An 18,961-nucleotide genomic window follows, 5' to 3' on the forward strand; every position below is an offset into this window, starting at 1 on the left:
AATAAATATAGGCACATAGATCTATTTCCCCGTCCTCATATATATATTTGCATGTACATGTCTTTGTCTAGACCTCCATAAATTCCCCTTGACTCCTAGCTCTTTCCTCCATCTCCCTTGACTTTCCTCCTGCTCTACTACCATCATCTCAGATTTTCATTTCATTTATTTATTTGTTTGATTGATTTATTGAAAAATGAATCTACATTCAAATATGGATACAAATATGTAAAGGCCTCAAAATCAGAAATCGTATTTGCATCACCAGCCCTGCTGAGCAGAGGACCCTGGGTCGAGCACTCCTACAGGACCCCCAGGAGATGGCAGCTGGACTCTCATTATGGGTGTGGTTTGGCTTCCTCAGCACAGCACAGACTAACCTTACTGTGGACCTTCTGGGCATTTTAAGAATAGCATCAGGGAGAAAAGCAGACAAGGATTTCCCTACTGTTATCAGCAAGAAGCTGGAAAGAACATATAAAGTGTGTCCATTCTGGATCATCTTCTATGATTCCTTTCCAATGGTCTCTGATGTTTCATCCCATAAGCCTCCATTTCCTCTCCCATTAGTTTCCCTACTTCATAAATACTGCAATAAGGCTGCTTCCACACTTCCATTTGCATGGGCTCTTTGGCATGCAGGGCAGGTCTTTTCTGCCTTCAGTGCCTTTTTCAGTTTTCATGTTCTTCCTTACTATCACCGATCAGAATTGCTCTTTCGATGGTTCTTCTCCTCCTCCCCCTCTTTAAGTTTTTTCCTGGTGTGTCTGCATAAGGATCTGAGGCTACTCCACGGGCTCTCCTCCAGTGCCACCACTTACCAGCCAGTCCTCCACATTAGCACTCTCTCACCGGCATCTCCAGGGCCAGAGGAACACTTAACAAAAGAGTCGCAGCATTATATCACCCTTGGCCTTCTTTCCAATCAGATCCTGATACGTGTGTGATTGCTGATCTTCACGTCCTCCTTATGCGAGGAGCTGGCGACATCCTGCTCCTGCCTTTGAGAACTGTCCAAAATCTATGCAGTCCTTGGTCTGAGCTAAAAGCAGTTCTGCTGGTGGAGCATCCAGATGTTTTTGCACACCATACTTTTCGAGGATGCTTTCTTTCTGCTGTTCTCTAAAATCTTCCCTTTAAACTTTGGACGATCTATATAACAGCTCTGGTTTTGTAGGATGTGCCTGCAGATGCCCTTCGGGCCCCATGTCACAGGGTTCCCAAACCAACAACTGTGCCCAGGTCCATCGATGTAGTATTTCCTGTGTAATGGGTGCAGTTATCTCCTGGATATTTAACATCATCTAGATTCTTTCCTGCATTGACACAGGGACTGTCTCTCATAACTCTAGTTTGGGGGTCTTAATAAACAGAATTTGGATAGAAGTTCTGCAAATATTGGGTAATATCTTCTCTAATCCTGAAATTTCAGACAGTAATCCATCTCTTAAAGTCAGAATTCTGTCCTGGCATGTCAATATCAGCAGCATATTTATCTTCATCTTCGCTATTAGACTCTTCTTCCATCTAAGAATTTGGTTCTTCCTCTCCCTGCTGGTATTTTGGAGAATTAGCCCTTTCCACTAATTTTCCAGAGGCAAACTCTTCTTGCAGTGTTCATTTTGCCAGATTAACTTTGACATATTCATCCACAATTGTTATGTGTTCTTCCGGATTGTGGCCATTCCACTGATCTCTCTTCCCATCATGGTCCAAGGTCAGCTGAGGCTGGACATGTTCATCTGGAGCTATATTTAGTACCAGTAAATTTTCCTTCAACTCCCTAGGTCTCTCAAAGGAGTCTTTCTTTTTGCGTGTTATGGCCCCTCAATTTTCGCCTGCTCCTTTTTTGATGCTTAGTACAGATGGTAGCCTCTCTTACGCCCCTCTTGCTGAACTCCTCAGGTGAGCTACACTGCCTTCGCTTCACTGGCTGTGGCCTTTGGGCTTCAATGCAGGTCTTTTCTTCTTTTTTTGTTTTTGCTTTTTGTTTGTGTCTGTCTATTATTGTCTATGCATATCTATCGGGAAAAGATAGGTGGGATGAACAATCCAGAGGAGAGAACAATGGGACTGAAAGTTCTGGGATGACACAGGAGAGGGCAAAGTGGGGGAAAAGGAGGGGGTGCCAACAAACCCAAGGACAAGGGAAGAATAAGTACACAATCTAAAATTGATGGTGAGGAGGGCATAGGGTGCTTGGGGGTGGGGCGGGGAGGACTTGATAAAGGTCAATGTAGCTGAGAGGAATTACCAAAACCTGAATGAAAGTCAAACCTGATAGTGGGACAGGAGGAAAGTAAAAGGAAATGGAGGAAAGAACTGGGAAGCAAAGGACATTTATGGTGATCTAAATACAGGCATGTGTATATGTATGTGTATATGTAAGTACATTTATAAATAATGATAGGGGAATAGATCTATGTACATATATTTATTTATGAAATATTATAGCCACAGGTGAACACTGGACCTCCACTCAAATACTCTCTCAATGCAAGAACATTTGCTCTACTAACACAGCACTTTGGTTTCATGTGGTATCAATGGTCTCAGGTCTGAGGCATAAAAGACCAAAACAAAACAAACAACAAATTCCTATCAATGGGAATGAGGGGGAGAGCAGAGTGGAGACCCAAAGCCCATCAGTAGTCAATTGGACTGTAACACCCAGCCTTAAGGCAAGGGGAGAGGATCAAGATGAGGCAAAAACTATAAAACTCCAGCTTGCCTGGAGTGTAGTCAGGAAATGTCCCTTCCAGAAAGAGTTCCCAAAAGAATGAGACAACAGAGTCCACAAAGTCAGGACATAGATGAGGGTACCAGGTAGCGTCATGGAGATGAGAAGAAGAAAATCCCTGAATCGTGCGCTCATGTAGTCCCTCCCAAGCATCATGTAGTCAGACAAAAGGGGAACTTCTCCAAGGGAGACCAAGAAGGTTGTCGCCTATCCATGATCCCAGCAGGTATTTTAGGTACATTTTTACTCAGGTGTAACCAGATAAACCCCAGCCTAGATCCACTATCTGGAGAAAGGAAATCACTATGAGATCATATGTCACCGCAAAATTGGGTGGGGCCCTAACCAGACTCAAACGAAGTCTGTGGAGCCACATGGAACAATTACAGAGGACTGTAATCAGCTACATTCACTCACACTTTCATACTTCCTTCACACAGAGTTTAAATGTTTTCACCCAAGAAAATAAACCGTCCATACGGTGAGTAAGGCAAGAAAAATATTCCCCAACTCACCAAACCAAAATGGAAAAGAAGGTTCTCTCTGTGAGCAGGTTGGATCCCTGATATATTGTCCATCTCCAGGCAGATGTGGCAGGGACAAATCAAAAAGGCTAGAAGTTTCTCCGCTGGTCAATGCCAACTATGGGTAGACCTGCAGATAGGTTGCCCCTCAAATTAGGCTGTAGGCCTTATCCAAGATGAACCCACAAATGTTAAACCTGGTTTCCAAATCAATCAGGATCACACTGAACAGGGAAAATGAGAAACTGCATTAAACACCTGCAGCTGGGAGTCAGCTATCAGTTAAAGTCACTCAGCCAGATTCTCCCTTTTTAAAGTTACCAGGGCTTCTGATTCATGAACTGTGCCTTTTACATAAGGAGCAAGGACACTGGCTTTAAACCCAGAGTCCTAGGCTCTGCACATCACTTGCTAAATAAAAATCTCCCAAGGCAAAGTTGTGAAGCACAAACAAAAAGATAGGATATAAAGAGCAGCATAAACACAGAAAGACCAAACACACTGGTTAATTCTACAAATTAATATGTAATTTCCTCCTAAATTTTGAGGAAGTTCATCCAATTAAATACTTTGGATACTTGGGCTGTTAAAGAGAAGTCAGTTTGGAAATGGACAACTCTAACAGGAATACCTTTGGATTCAGCCCTTCTCTCAATCCAAGTTCAGACGCATCTCAGAGAATTCTAATGTGCATGACACTTTGAGATGGAAAGCAACAGATTGGAAGAAAGTGTTCTCCCCAAATCACAACCATGGCCATGATGTCAAAATATTCCAGAACAGGCTTTGGTCTGAGGAAGTGGTCCTATGGTAATTAATCCTACCATGAAGAATGTTTCTTGTTTGTTTAAAGAACTTTTTCTTCCACTTGTTGGTGTTTAGGAGTTCTTTTGCTACTATCAGGTAAGTATTGTACTAATTATTTGCCGATGAAAAGATGAAAAGCCTTGGAAACTGTTTAGGTTCACAATGAGTTGAAATTGACTCCATGGTACTGGGGTTTGGGTTACTATGGTTGAGCATTTATGCAGCAAAACATGCATCAATTCCATAGTTTCAGCATGGACAATTCAGTGCCACTGATTACATTCTTCCAGTTGTATATCTATCTTCACCCTCCCTCTTTGAATTTTTCAAAGAGTTTCTCTCTAAACTTTATACTTGCTCTTGTTAATTTGATCCATAACAACAGATCTTAAAAGAACACAAAGCTTATGGACAAAATTTGTTCTCAGTTAAACTATTGTTTGGAGGGGAGTGGTTAAGAAGACTTTAGGAGATCTTTTGGGTTTAAGGTTAAAAGATTATTTTACAGCAATAATTTCAAAGATTTATCCAGATCCAGAATGTCTGGCTTCTATGCAAATTTGAAGTTCTATTAATATTCCCCAACTCCCGTTTTTTTCTTTTTAGAATCATTTTACTGGGTGCTCTTACAACTCTTACCATAATCCATGATCATAATTTTTCTTTATAATATTTTATTAAGGACTTCTGCCAAATGTTGACCTAGTAACATATACTAGAGGGACTCTGGCACACCCAGGGAATTTCCACAGCACTCTTGGTGCAGCAGGCACCCCCGTATGCCCACAGCAGTGCCCCAAGCCTCCATATGCCACACCACCACAACTTCCTGTGAGCTCATCGAGTGCAGTGCCATAAACATGGGTCCACAACCACACAACCAGCACCCCCAGAGAGGACCATCCAACTTGCCCTCGAAATAATAGAACACTGGTAGGATAGGGAAAGAGTGAAACAACAGGTGGATAAAGTAGTTGCCCAATCCCATAGTGCAATTAGCTGCAGGCAGTTTGAAGAAGAATTCCTATAAGCCTCCCAGCGAGAGCACAGTGCTCTCCGACTCTATGGAAAATGGCGCTGGGCTTCTCTAAAACAACACAATGCAAGCAGCAAACAGCCTCAATGACCTCAATGAAATAAACAGGAGCAGCAAAAGGCAATGTTAGAAGAAGTCTTGAACCCAATGACATGCATAGAAGAAATAGACATTGAACTTCCACAGAAAGAAATGTTCAGAATGCTGCTTGGAGTGATACAGGATAGGAGGGAACTAATACAGAAACAGGATAAAATGATTGAGGACAGAAAAAACATACATCAATGGGAAATACAAGAGTTAAGGGATGAGATAACAAAAACTAGTAGAAAATTCACAGATTTCACCAAAGCCTGGAGGAGGCAGAGAACTGCATCAGTGACCTAGAGGAGAGCCAAACAGACTTTAACAAATGTGGAAAAAAAGTAAATAACATCATCAGAGAAGAGGAAGAAAACCTGAGAGCTATGTCTGATGCTATGAAGAGGAACAACATCAGAATAATTGGATTAATAGAGGAAGAAACAAAAAAGAAGTCAACAGCAAAAATTGTGAGGGAATTATTGGAGGAAAACTTCCCCAGCCTAATGAGTGGAAAACAAGCAACCATTCAGGAGGCTGAAAGAACGCCCGCTAGAGTGAACCCAAAGAAGAAGTCACCATATAATAGTTATACTCTCCAACTTTGAGGAAAAGGAGAAAATCATGAGAGCCGCTAGGGAAAACCAAGCAGTGACATATATGGTACCCAAATAAGAATATGCTCAGACCTATCAGCAGACACTATGAAGAAAAGGAGAGAGTGGAGTAACATATTCCAACAATTTAAGGAAAATAACACAAACCCAGGAATACTCTATGCAGCCAAATTATCTATCAATATATATGGATAAGTAAGAGTCTTTCCAGACAAGGAAAAACTCAAAGAAAACATTAAAAGAAACCCAGCCCTATAAAAGATCCTTGCCAACCCAGAAGAGCAAATGCAAAAAATTAAAATAATAAAATCACATTCTTTTCAAGCCCATATGGCAAATGCTGGGGCACAAGTTGAATGTGTTGAAAAATTTTAAAAGTATAGAAAAATAAATTCAGTTAAAAGTTGGTCCTTTGAAAGGATTACCAGAATTGATATCCTGCTGGCACACCTAACCAAAGAAAAGAAGGAACACATTTCAATAGCAAGAATGAGGGATGAAGCAGTGGAGTTTACAATGATGTACCCAATGAAATAAAAATGATAATTACACAGAATTACAAAGGCTTGTACTCTAATGAATTCAACAACTTGGAAGACATGGACATATACTTGGAAAAACAATCCCTCCCTAGACTATCCCAGATGGATGCGAGTATCTCAACAGACCCAAAGCAATAGAACAGACGAGGTTATTGAGGAAATACCAACAGAGAAATCTTGTGGACCGGATGGCATCACAAGAGAATCCTACCAAGCATTCAGGGAAGAACTGGCACCAATCCTTTGCAAATCTTACAGAACATGGAAAAAGACGGCAAATTCCTGAACTCTTTCAATGAAGCTAGTATAATTCTGATACCTACACTGGGCAAGGATCCCCCAAGAATGAAGAACTACAGTGCAATATCCCTAATGAACATCAATGCAAAAATCCTTAACAAAAATACTGGCCAATAGAATACAAAAGGATATAAAACAAACAATTTACCATGACCAAGTGAGATTCATACCAGGGATGAAGAGATGGTTCATCATAAGAAAACACATTGACATGAAAAATTATAATAATCACATGATAATATTGATAGATGCAGAAAAAGCACTTGACAACATCCAACACCAATTCCTGTTTAAGAAATGCAAGATGGTAGAAACGTAAGGAAAATTCCTCAATATAATACAAGCTATATATGAAAAATCAACAGCCACTGTGGTAGTCAATGAAGAAAAGACAAAACTAATCCCACTGAAAAAGGTAACCAGACAAGGATGCCCCTTGTTCCCACTCTTATTTAACATCATACTAGAGGACCTAGCTAACAGCATAAAGCACAGAAAAGACGTCAAAAGTATTCGCCTGGGGAAGGAAGAAGTTAAATTATCATTATTCGCAGATGATATGATTTTATACATGGAAAATGCAAAAACTTCACAAGGGCAATACTGCAAGCAATAGAGGAATATGGCAGAGTGGCAGGATACAAGAGCAACAAACAGAAGTCAATTATACACATCAGATAAGACACCGAAGAGGGGATCAAAAAGGTGGTACCATTCACAATAGCCAAGCACAAATTGAAATATCTAGGGATATACCTGACTAAAAAAAAAAAAAGATTTGTATGAGGAAAACTATAGAGCGCTATTATAAGAAACCAAGGGTGACCTCAACAAATGGAAGAATATCCAATGCTTATGGGTCAGAAGGCAGTATAGTATAGATGTCAGTTCTGCCCAAGGCACTATGCAATTTTAATGCAATCCTGATACAAGTACTATCTTCTTTGTTCAAAGAATTGGAAAAACTGATTAGCAGCTTCATATGGAGGGGGAAGAAGGCCGGAATTAGCAGATAACTCCTCAAGAAGACGGACAGAATGGGAGGGTTCACTTTTCCTGACTGGAGAACATTTTATACAGCCACAGTGGGCAAAACCACATGGTAGTGGTACAATGACAGATACTCAGACCAATGGAAAAGGACTGAAAACTCAGAAATAAAATCATCAGCATACAAACAACTGATCTTTGATAAGGGGCTCAAAAATATCAAATGGGAATTGGATATCCTCTTCAATAAGTGGTACTGGAAAAAAAAATCTACCTGCAGAAAAATGAAACAAGATCCTAACTCCAAGCACCAGAATAAACTCAAGGTGGATCACAGACCTTGAAGTAAAACCCCAAACTCGTAGGGCCATCAATGAGGGAATTAGGGCAAACCTGAGAACTTTGGCACAGGGAACACATAGATTACTGGAAACAGGGTAGGACACAAATACAGATGATGCACAATTGACAAGTGGGATACACTGAAGATAAAATACCTGTGTATATCGAAAGAGCTCACCAAGAAGGTAATAAGAGAGCCCACGGACTGGAAAAACATCTTTAGCAATAACACATCAGACAAAAACCTTATTACTAAAATCTACAGTACTCTGCTAGTTTCCAAAAAGAAAAAAGCTAATTGCTCACTGAGGAGGTAAGCAAAGTAGCTGAACAGAAGTTTCACAAGGGAAGAAATTTGAATGAACGATAAACATATGAGAAAATGTTCCCTGGCATCAGCCATAAGAGAAATGCAAATTGTAGTCCAGTTCAAAAAATCAGAAAATGGTAAGTGGTGAGATAGGAACTCTCATCTATTGCTGGTGGACCTGTAGGTATGTACAGCCACAATGGAAATCAATTTGGAAATATCTAAAACAAATGGAAATTGAGCTACCATACAACCCAGTAGTCCCCTTACTAGACATATACCCAGAAGGGGCAAGAAACAAACCTTGACCAGGCATCTGTGCTCCAATGTTCATTGCAGCATAGTCACAATTACAAGGAAACAACCCAAATATCCATCAATGGATGAATGGATTAAAAAACAGTGGTACATGCATACAATGGAGTACTACACATCCACAAAAAGTAGTTATGAACACATGAAGCACATCACCGCATGGGAAGATCTGGAGGAAATTATGCTAAGCAAAGTACGCCAAGCACAAAAGGACAAGTACAACATGAGTCTTCTGAGGTAAATTTTAAAATGTAAAAGGAGCATAGGGAAAATACTACTGTATACATACATTCCTGGGGTGAGATCCTGATTGTTTGTCATGGGCCAGACCCAATTCATGGATACATATGGTAGCCAACTAAAAAGGAGGGGAAAAGAGAAAACTAAAGATATGGGTAGCAGGGTAACAGAAACTAACCCACCCGAGGGGAGGGTGTTGTATATACCTCCATATGAGAGGGAGAGAGGGACCAGACTTCAATATGGTGTGCCAAGACTTGAAGGCAACATACTGGCATGAAGCAGAGAACCAATAGAGAGGTGTGCAGGGTCAATCCCAATACCGACTATGTGAACACCCCGCCCACGCCCCAGAATAATTCACTTCAGAGGTCAGCACTGAAGTTGCAGCTCAGGGAGAGGGGCATGTCTGATGACAGCACACAAGAGCAAGTGATGAGGGAAGGAGAGAGAGTGGAACACATCCTGGACCACCAAGACCTAATCGTGATATTTCTGCTCAGAGAAGCCAATGCACAGAGAGGACCATGGGCTCGGCCCCACTATGAGATGATGTACCTCAGTGACCCCTAGCACTTCAAGGGATAACACTTGAGGCACAATGCAAGAATTGTACCCTATCTGACCCTACCACTCTGGGTGAAATGCTAAGGGCATGCAACAGAGCAGCAAGGGGAACAAGGCAACGAAGTCCCCGAGGAATACCAAAATGGACTTTAGGGTCAGGGCATGACACCTTATCAGACAGGACTGGAAAACACTCCTAAAGTTCAACAAACAGACCTTGAACTATTTATAAGTTTTTCTTTATTTTTTTTGGTCATGAGTTGTCTTTCATTGTTTTTGCTGTTTTGTTTTATTTCTTTTATTGTGTGTTCTGTCTTGTTTTTGTGCTAATTATTGTATCTGTATGTCTATCTAGATAAGATAGGTAGGATAAACAATCCTAAGGAAAAAAACAATGGGACCAACAGTTCAAGGGGGACATGGAAAAGGGGGAGGTAGGGTAAAGGAAGTGGGTGCTAACAAACCCAGGGATAAAGGGAACAAGTGATCTAACACCGATGGTGATGGGAGTCTAGGAGACCTGGTTAGGCTTGATCAAGAGCATGTAACAAAGAGGAATTACTGAAACCCAAATGAAGGCTGAACATGGTAGCGGGACAAGAGGAAAGTAAAAGGAAATAGAGGAAAGAACTAGGAGGGAAAGGACATTTATAGAGGTCTAAATATGGGCATGTACATATATAAATATATTCATATATAACAATCAGGAAAGAGATCTATGTACATATTATTTATAGGTTTAATATTAATGTAGTAGATGATCATTGGGTCTCTATTCAAGTACTCCCTCAATGTAAGAACACTTTATTTCATAATTCAGCATTCTGTGATGCCCAACTTCCTGACAACATAGCTGAAGACAAAATGGGTGCATAAGCAAATGTGATGAAGCAAGCTGATGGGACAAAGATATAATGTCTGGGGTCTTAAAGACTTGGAGAAAAACAAACAGCCATCTAGCTGAGAAGCAACTAAGCACACATGGAAGAAGCACACAGCCTGTGTGATCATGAGGTGTCAATGGGATCAGGTATCAGGCATCAAAGACCCAGAACAAAAAAAAATCATATCATTGTGAATGAGGGGAAGTGTGGAGTGGAGATCCAAAGCCCATCTGTAGACAACTGGACACCCACTTACAGAAGCATTGTGGGGAGGAGATGAGTCAGTCAAGGTGTGAAATAGCATCGATGAAACATACAACTTTCCTCTAGTTCTTTACTGCCTCCTCCCCCCACTATCATGACCCCAATTCTACCTTACAAATCCAGGTAGACCAGAGCATGGACATGGGTAAGGATAAGAATTGGAAATACAGGGAATCCAGGACAGATAAACCCCTCAGGACTGATATTGAGTGTAGCAAGATGAGGAGGGGAAGGTGAAGGTGGGGGCTGGGGTGGAAAGGGGAAACCACCGATCACAGTGATCTGCAAATAAGCCCTTCCAGGGGGATGGAGAGCAGAAACGTGGGTGAAGGGAGGCATCAGTCATTGTAAGGCACGAAAAATAATAATAACAAATTATCAATAGTTCATGAGGGAGGAAGGGTTAGGGAAGAAGAGTTAAAAACGAGGAGCTGATTCTGGGGGCTAGGGTGGAAAGAGAATGTTTTGAAAATGGTAATGACAGCAGATGTGCAAATGTGCTAGACACAATGGATGGATGGATGTATTGTGATAAGAGTTGTATGAGCCCCCAATAAAATGATTTAAAAATTTTAATATAAAATAAGAGAAGGAAAGACAGAAAAATAAAGAAAGAATATTTGATTAAAACAATGGTCACTGGGCAATTAATTGTTCAAGGAAGCAATGACCCATGTATTCAATATCCCAAGTCTCCTGATTCTCTGTCTTTCTCTGTTATTTCAGGCAAATGTAATGGGGCTTCAAAAAGTCCATGGAAAATTTCTGTTACACTATGAAATGAACTGTCAGAGAGAACAGAAACAGTAACCATATTAATGGGGCCATTAACTGGCCTGTCCTTGAGACCATGACCCGCAATATAAACAAGGAATTAAATTCTATGAGATTTTTGGTTGTGCATCAACATTCTCAGCAGTTACCCTTCTGTTTTTTGTTGCTATATTCCATAACTCCATCATCATCACATATATTTTGCCAATTCAACTCTTCACAGGTATATAATTTATTCATTGCAATTACAATAACTGCAATTATATTATATATAATATATAAATAAAACAATGATTGCCTAATTTTGCACCACAAAAGAGGCCTCCAATATGCTTTACAGTATTATTACTCTTGAAAATTTAAGTTGTTTCTTATGTTTTCTAAATGTCCTATTATCTGTTTAGATGGAAAAAATGTTTTTGAAAAAAAATCCTTGCCATATTGTCATTTTCTTAAAATATACTCCCACAGAAATAATGCTTAAACCTTTTAAAGTGCTTGTTACCTAGTCAAAGAAAATTCCAGAATAGTTTATAATTCTAACAAGAACTTAAAGACATGCATCTTTTCCCTCGCCCTTGTTAACACTTAGTATTAAGCATTTTTAAGGAAGCTAAGCTAGCAGGAAGATGGGAAGCTTGAAGCTGTACTTCACTTGTTCCGTACTGCTGCCTCGCTCTGACTCCGATGGAGTGTAACACTGCCTGGTCCTGTGTCATCCGAGGTTGTTATGTTTCACCCCATTTTGTAGCCACTGAGTCAATCCATCTCAGTGAGGGCCTTGCTCTTTTTTGATTTTTTTCAAATTTCACTTATCACTAAAGATGAACTTATTTTGATATGTGTTAGTTATGTGTACTTCCACATTTTAAAATTATTTTCATAACTAATTATGCTTATCACCATGTACATGCTTTTGTGTTGTGAGATTCTTCCTCATGGACTTGACCTCTCCTTCAGTCAATGAATTCTAACGTTAGAACTTGGGTTCTAACGCTAGCACTGTCGGGTCAGGTTGGAAACCAGCTGTATAACATTTTGTTGGGGAGGCTGTCTTTAGCCTCCCCCTCCGCCATCTTTAATTTCTTCTGATTTTATATATTGAGCAATGTCCATGGCGGCTGTGCTACTATCTTGTGTCTAGGAACCGTCCTCTATGGGGCAAGAACACAGGCTGCCAGGCAGGCTTCACTGCTCATTGTGGTAATTGCTCCCACCTGAACATTTATGAGACTGCAGTGCCAGATGGCCCCTATTATATAGACTCCTTATTACTTTCAGTGAAGCCTTTTGGTGAATCAGGTTTTCAGACGAGATTCTCAATGATATGATCTCCTTTCTGCCCCAATCATTGGAGAGTCCACTGGCCTTTCCATGCGATATAGAAGGCTGGTGGACAATGCAGCCTCCCTACCACAGCCATTCCTGCAGACACACTTTTTGGACCTCCTTGAATCCTTCCAAAGCCTGTAGCTAAGACCATCACTTTTTCAAACTCCCAACGTTTCCTGATAGGCTATGAGCTCCCCGCGTGTTTGTTCAATCTCATAGTTTGAGGAAATCCTTTGTCATCAAACTGTATACCTTCTCCTATATTGTGCATTCATAAATATGTTCTTGTTTTGTTATTGGTTTGTTTATGCTGGTATATGTATCCTATATTTCTTAGCTTATTGAGGTATATTTCTTTATATATATATAGCAAGATTCAACACTGGTTCTGTACATTTATAATGAGATTTGGCGCTGACGGGGACCCCTAGTGGCATCATGAGCTATTCCTTGGGCTACAGGTCAGAAGTTTGAATCCATCAACTTATCCTCAGGAAAAAAAAAATCAGGCTTTATGCTCCTGTGAAGATTTACAGCCTCAAACAACCATGGTGACGGTCTTTCTCTGCCTTATAGGACTGGATAGCAGTGAACAAATTAAGTGAAGGGCCCTAAAGGTAGATTAGGTTATGATGTGAGCTGCTACCTACAAGGTCAACAGTTCAAAGCTACCATGAGAAAACGATGAGGTTTCTTCTCCCATAAACATTTATACCCTTGTATTTCTGAAAGGGCAGTCTACTCTGCCCTTTAGGGAGGGCAGCTATGAGTCACAATTACCTTCTAGTGAGCTTGGTTTTGTTTGTTTGTTGGCATGAGTCTGGTATGGGCCCCCTGTGGTGCTAAGTATCCAGCTGATTACTACAAAGTTGCAAGTTCAAATCCACCCATTTTTTTGCAGAAGAAAAATGAAACTATCTGCTACATTAATGTGATGGAGTCTCAGAAGCCCCATGAAGCAGTTACACTCCATGCTACAAGGTAGGTACAAGTTGGGATGTTCTAGAAAACAGTGGCTTTCTTTTTTAGCTCTACGAGTCTTGGGATGGGAAGAAAAGTGGGGAGCATGCCAGGTAGAGCATGTCTTTGAACTTCAATAGGTTGAAATCACTAAACTGCCTTCCTGCCGGGAACAAAGAGGAGGGATAGCCTGTGATCAGGAGCTTAGGATACTTCTGTAGACTCTGAGAATGTAAGGAGAAGTAGAGTTGGAACATTCTCTAAGTCATCACCCAAGACATGGCCAACCCAACCATCAAGTTTCTATTCCTCCCCAGCAGTTCCTGATCTTGCTGTACACTGAAGGTTTGGGTTGGCAAACACCTTTGCCATATGTTGAGTCTAACTGCTGGTGATCCTATGTCTAATAGAACAAAATTCTTCCCTCTCCCGAGCAAGCCGCAGAATTGTTGGTACATTTGAGCCCTTTGTTGCAGACACTGTGTCGATCTATTGATTTGAGAGTCTTGTTCTGTTTTGCTGACCCTGTATCAAGCTGATGTCCTTCTCCAGGGACTGGTGCATCCTGACAATATGTCCAAGGTATACAAGATGAAGTCTTTGTCATTATTGCTTCTAATGAACATTCTGGTGGTTCTTCCTCCATGTCAGATTTGTCGTTCTTCTGGCCATCATTGGTATTTCGATGTTCTTTGCCAATACCAAATGCAAAAGTATAAATTCTTCTCCAGTCTTCTTTATTTACCATATAGCTTTCACACATATGAGACAATTGAAAATATCATGGCTTGTGGATAAAGCAACGTCATTCTCAAAGTGCTGTCTTTAATTTTAAGCCCATTAAAGACATCATTTGCAGAGGTTTACCCAACACAATATATCCTTTGATTTCTTGTCTCCTGCTTCCTTGTGGATTTATCTGAATCTACACCTGTTTCAAATAAGCAATGATAGTATTCAGAAGCAAACTAATATAGTATGTCAAGAGTTATTGGTACCCTTATGTCTATCAAATGAAGCCCTAGTGACTTGGTCAGGTAAAAGTTGAACTGCTAATCACAAATTTGTTAGTTCAAACCCACCACCCATCTGCAGGAGAAAGATGAGGCTGTCTGCTTCATGAAAGAATAATAATAGCCTATATGCAGGATTGCTGTAAGTGAGAGTTGCTTGGATGGCAGTAGATTTGGATGAAGTGGGAGCTGTCTATCCAAGATGGGACATCAGAAGTGAGAGCTGACAGGAGATCCAGTTTCTAGTCTGCTTCTGTGGAAAATCATCATCAACAACAACAACAACAAAATGGCCTGGAGGACTGAATCTGGCTTCCTCTGGCTTCATGAGGGAGAAGGAGAACCTATCTGCACACCGATCAAAGGCTGACTGCTGTAAGTCAGAGGTCAGACATGCCTCCACCCTCAGCCTTCTTGTATCCTACTCTGCTAGTAACTGTTCAGTCCATGGCATGCTGCTTTTCTGCTGGGTCCCATAATCTGTTGCAGTGGCCATACAGAACTAAAAAAAAAAAAAGCCCAACTTATGATTAGTGGTGCTTATAGTGAACTTAATAGGTAATATAAATCAGGATCATAAAATATTAAGAACGCAGTTTTTGTCCATAGCAGTGCCTCTCCCTAGTTAGCAACCAGATGTCTTCCTGTTGCACAGCTTCTCCACCACATCATGGTCTGGCTTCTGTCACCATAGACAAGGAAGCCCCCGTGCTGCTCTGCCCTTGGTCTCAGCACTGCTCTGTCTCATGGTCTTCTTGCCCAGGCTTCTTGCACATCTGATAGGGATCTCAAATGTCCTCTTTTGATGACTCTTTTTCCTTGATGGTCTTGGGAATCTCTGCCCTGCTTCTGTGAAATCTCTCTGACAATCAGGAGAATGATAAGTCAACTATCCGATTCCCTCTATTAGTGTTGCACACACCTTATTTGCATAGTCCCACCCCATAATTTTCTGACTGTTACAGAGGCATAAAAAGAAGATACATATTAAAATATTTCCCTTTACCACAGCTTCCAAGGAGCACTGACACTGCCCTAGGGACAGCCTTGTTCATTACGGCACAGCATCTTAACATTCATCTCCCTGGAGCATCAGGTCCATCTGTTTGTAGCAGCGGTTCTCAACCTGGGGGTTAAACGACCCTTTCACAGGGGTCGACCGATTCATCACAGTAGCAAAATTACAGTTATGATGTAGCAATGAAAATAACTTTATGGTTGGGTCACCAAAACATGAGGAATTGTATTAAAGGGTCTTGGTATTGGGAAGGCTGCGAACCATTGGTTTATAGTATTGATTAGCCTATGCTACTAATTTTAAAACCCAGTTGAGAGAAGGAGACTGTACAAGTGCAGGCTAACTACATATCACAATACCTGGATTACTCACTTGTACAGAATAAATCATTACATGACTGGATGCTATTTGCACAAACAATGTGTGTTGGTGGTTACATACAATAATATTCACTGATATTGTCGGACACACATTGGCCAAAATAATGCACATCCTAATAAAGTAAGGCGGGCATTAAAGTAGTGACTAAGTATTAGTCTGCCTGCCAACAGTTCAATACTCTTGGAACTTGCCCTCAGGAAGGAAACACAGACAATAAGGGTGCTACAGCAAAGTGTGGTGAAGAAATTAGATGGTGCCTAGCTATCCGAATAGAATCTGGGGTTAAAGGCTTGTTTCCAAACAAGTAGCCATCTACATGAGACATCAACTACACCCACATGGAAGAAGCACACTAACATCCATGATCCAAGGATTGTCTGAAGGAAGGGATAGTACAAGAACTTCAATTGTGAGATTCTAGTGTGCAGAAGGATGGCAGTGGCAGCCCAAAATACAACTGCAGGATTTATCCAGGGGATAGCTTCTGGTGATTTCCCAGTAAGCTGGTGATTAGACAGTGAGTATTGGAAAGATAACTATAGATTAGAATGATATATCTAATTTGAACATTTAAATCTTGTCACCTGATCTCCCTTCTAATTCACTTTGGGCTTGATCTTGTTTTTAATACTTTCTGGAAGTTTTTAAAAAATATATATGAGGGGGTACTCCCCAAAACCGCCCTGTGATCTTCCTTCTTTGGCATCATTGTGAGTGGCTATGTGTCACAAGAGGATATACGGACTAGTATCAGACATATGGGATAATGTCAGACTCATGGACTTGATCTGGAATGGGCTCTCTCACACACATATGAGTGTCTCTAGTCCACCAGTGTGACACAAGTGAGGGCTTCTTCTCGAAGACATTCAGCCCCTCATGGTTTCTTTCTGAGACTATATGACCTGCTCTCCAAAGTTTACAGCCAATTCTGGAAACTAGTTTATTTTTAACTCCGTATTTGAAGTTCACTGTACTATACAGATAATTAAATTTAAATTGTAGTAAGCTTTTTAATGTTCTTTGTATTTTTTCTGGCTCAATTCAATTTTATCTGACTTGTGTCCCTGTTCTTCTCATTTATCTACACAGAAATTTACACAGAATTCCTATTACACCAGGGAAGTCACTTACGCAAACACACATGACATGTACATGCCAGTAAGCATGCCTACTTTCTGTTTGAATGTCTTTATGATTTACCGCTTGTGACACATGCCCCATTCAAACCTTCTCGACCAAATGTTTTCATTTGGTCTCTCAAGACCCACGTTTTACTCCATCTGTGAACAATACAAAGTAATCAATCTACATAATATTTTAAAATTAGCTGTATATTGATTTTAGTCATTCTGTAGGGATGTATACTTTTATACACCAAAGACAAAGCCTGTAAGTATAAGTTCTCAATCATTGTCAATCACATGCACTGAATACAGGCGGAGCAGTCGCTTTCTCAGGGACAATTTCTAAAAGGTAACTACTGAAAAATACAGAACAAAAACAAAAATTTAATATTTGCATTGGAAACTTGGTTGGTATTCAACTTCTAAAAACAAATTTGGAAAAAAATAATATAAAGCAGATACTCAGTTAATGGGAGCAAGCTGGAAAATGCCAGTGCCAAACTATATTGAAGAGTAATCAAGTCCTGCAAATTGAGCATAAGTCTGAAGCATGATCAGGTTAACAAAAAAGAAAAAGACCAGTGTTATTTTGACTGAATTGAAAACAGAGTGTGGGGAAATTTGTATTTTACTCTGGGAGAACAGGATGACTTTATCCCCCCAATTAAGTCAATTGAGTGCAGAATCCTTAGCTGATGTTTCAGATCTTTACTGACACCTTTTGTCTCCAGTGAGCTTATCTACCCTCTATTCCAGTCCAGACCAGTTCTGGATTCTACTATATGGTAACTCACCTGAAATGCTGGGTCCATAGAGTAATATCTTTCCTTACATTATATCTAAGATTTTTGGATTTGGAGCTACATTCAATGATAGAATTAAGTAAAGAATAATGTTAATGATTTATGATGCTCAGTCCATCTGCAATAGGCATAACATTTCCTAGTATATGTCAAATAATATGGAACACAGCAGGGCTATAAGAAACACCTAATCCCTAGTTATGTGGAGTTCACCATGAAAAAGGGAAAGCAATCATATATGCACAAATGGAATAAATGCTATAGAATAGCAGGATGTTGTTTATTTTTCAGAATCCAATAGAGTTATCTAATCTAGAGCTTGGGATACTGTGCCTTTGTATGTGGGTTTAGACGGCATTTAAAACAGAAATGCGAATTACTGAACAATCAAAAGAATGAAGGTGAGGGAGCGGTAGGGATGATGGAGTGGAACTAACATTTGTAGATTTCCTCTCATCTCCAAGTGACTTTCCTCCACCTCAAAGCAGACACATGGAGAGGTGCACACTTGGAGGAGTCCGCACTTTTGTCCTTTTGCAGAGGAGACAAGGAGAGAAAGAAAATGTTGTTTAAGGCTGGAGACAAAGAAAAGCTCATGAGTTCCCTTAAGGATTTTAGAGTTGACCCTAAAGCTCTACCTTCCCGTCTGTTATAAAAGATGAGTTATCTCTGCACTCCTCTAAGGGAATTACTTTAGCCTACCAAATGCTTTATCCTGCAATGACATATGCATTTTGCTGAATCAACGATTTTTTTATCTGTTGAATAACTCCCATAAGACAAAAAGCCCAAACTCATTGCCATGGTTTACATTCTAATTCATGACAAGGATAGAGTCGAACTGGTTTCCAAAGCAGACCGTCAGATCGTTTTCCTGCAGAGTGGCTGCGTGTGGCTTCAAACAAGCTTTGCAGTGAGTAGGTGGCATTTAGCCACTTAGCCATGATGCTTCCCTCCATACAAAGCTAACTACCCTGAGCTATATCGCATATTT

At 40.4% G+C, this 18,961-nt stretch overlaps 1 pseudogene; it reads right to left on the bottom strand.

Moving 5' to 3' along the window:
- Nucleotides 1–498: 498 nt before the first annotated feature.
- LOC142456087 (pre-mRNA-splicing factor SLU7 pseudogene) overlaps nt 499–18,961 on the bottom strand; it is a 63,950-nt pseudogene continuing 45,487 nt past the window's right edge.

Source organism: Tenrec ecaudatus, chromosome 9 (assembly GCF_050624435.1).
Source record: "Tenrec ecaudatus isolate mTenEca1 chromosome 9, mTenEca1.hap1, whole genome shotgun sequence".
NCBI lineage: Eukaryota > Metazoa > Chordata > Mammalia > Afrosoricida > Tenrecidae > Tenrec > Tenrec ecaudatus.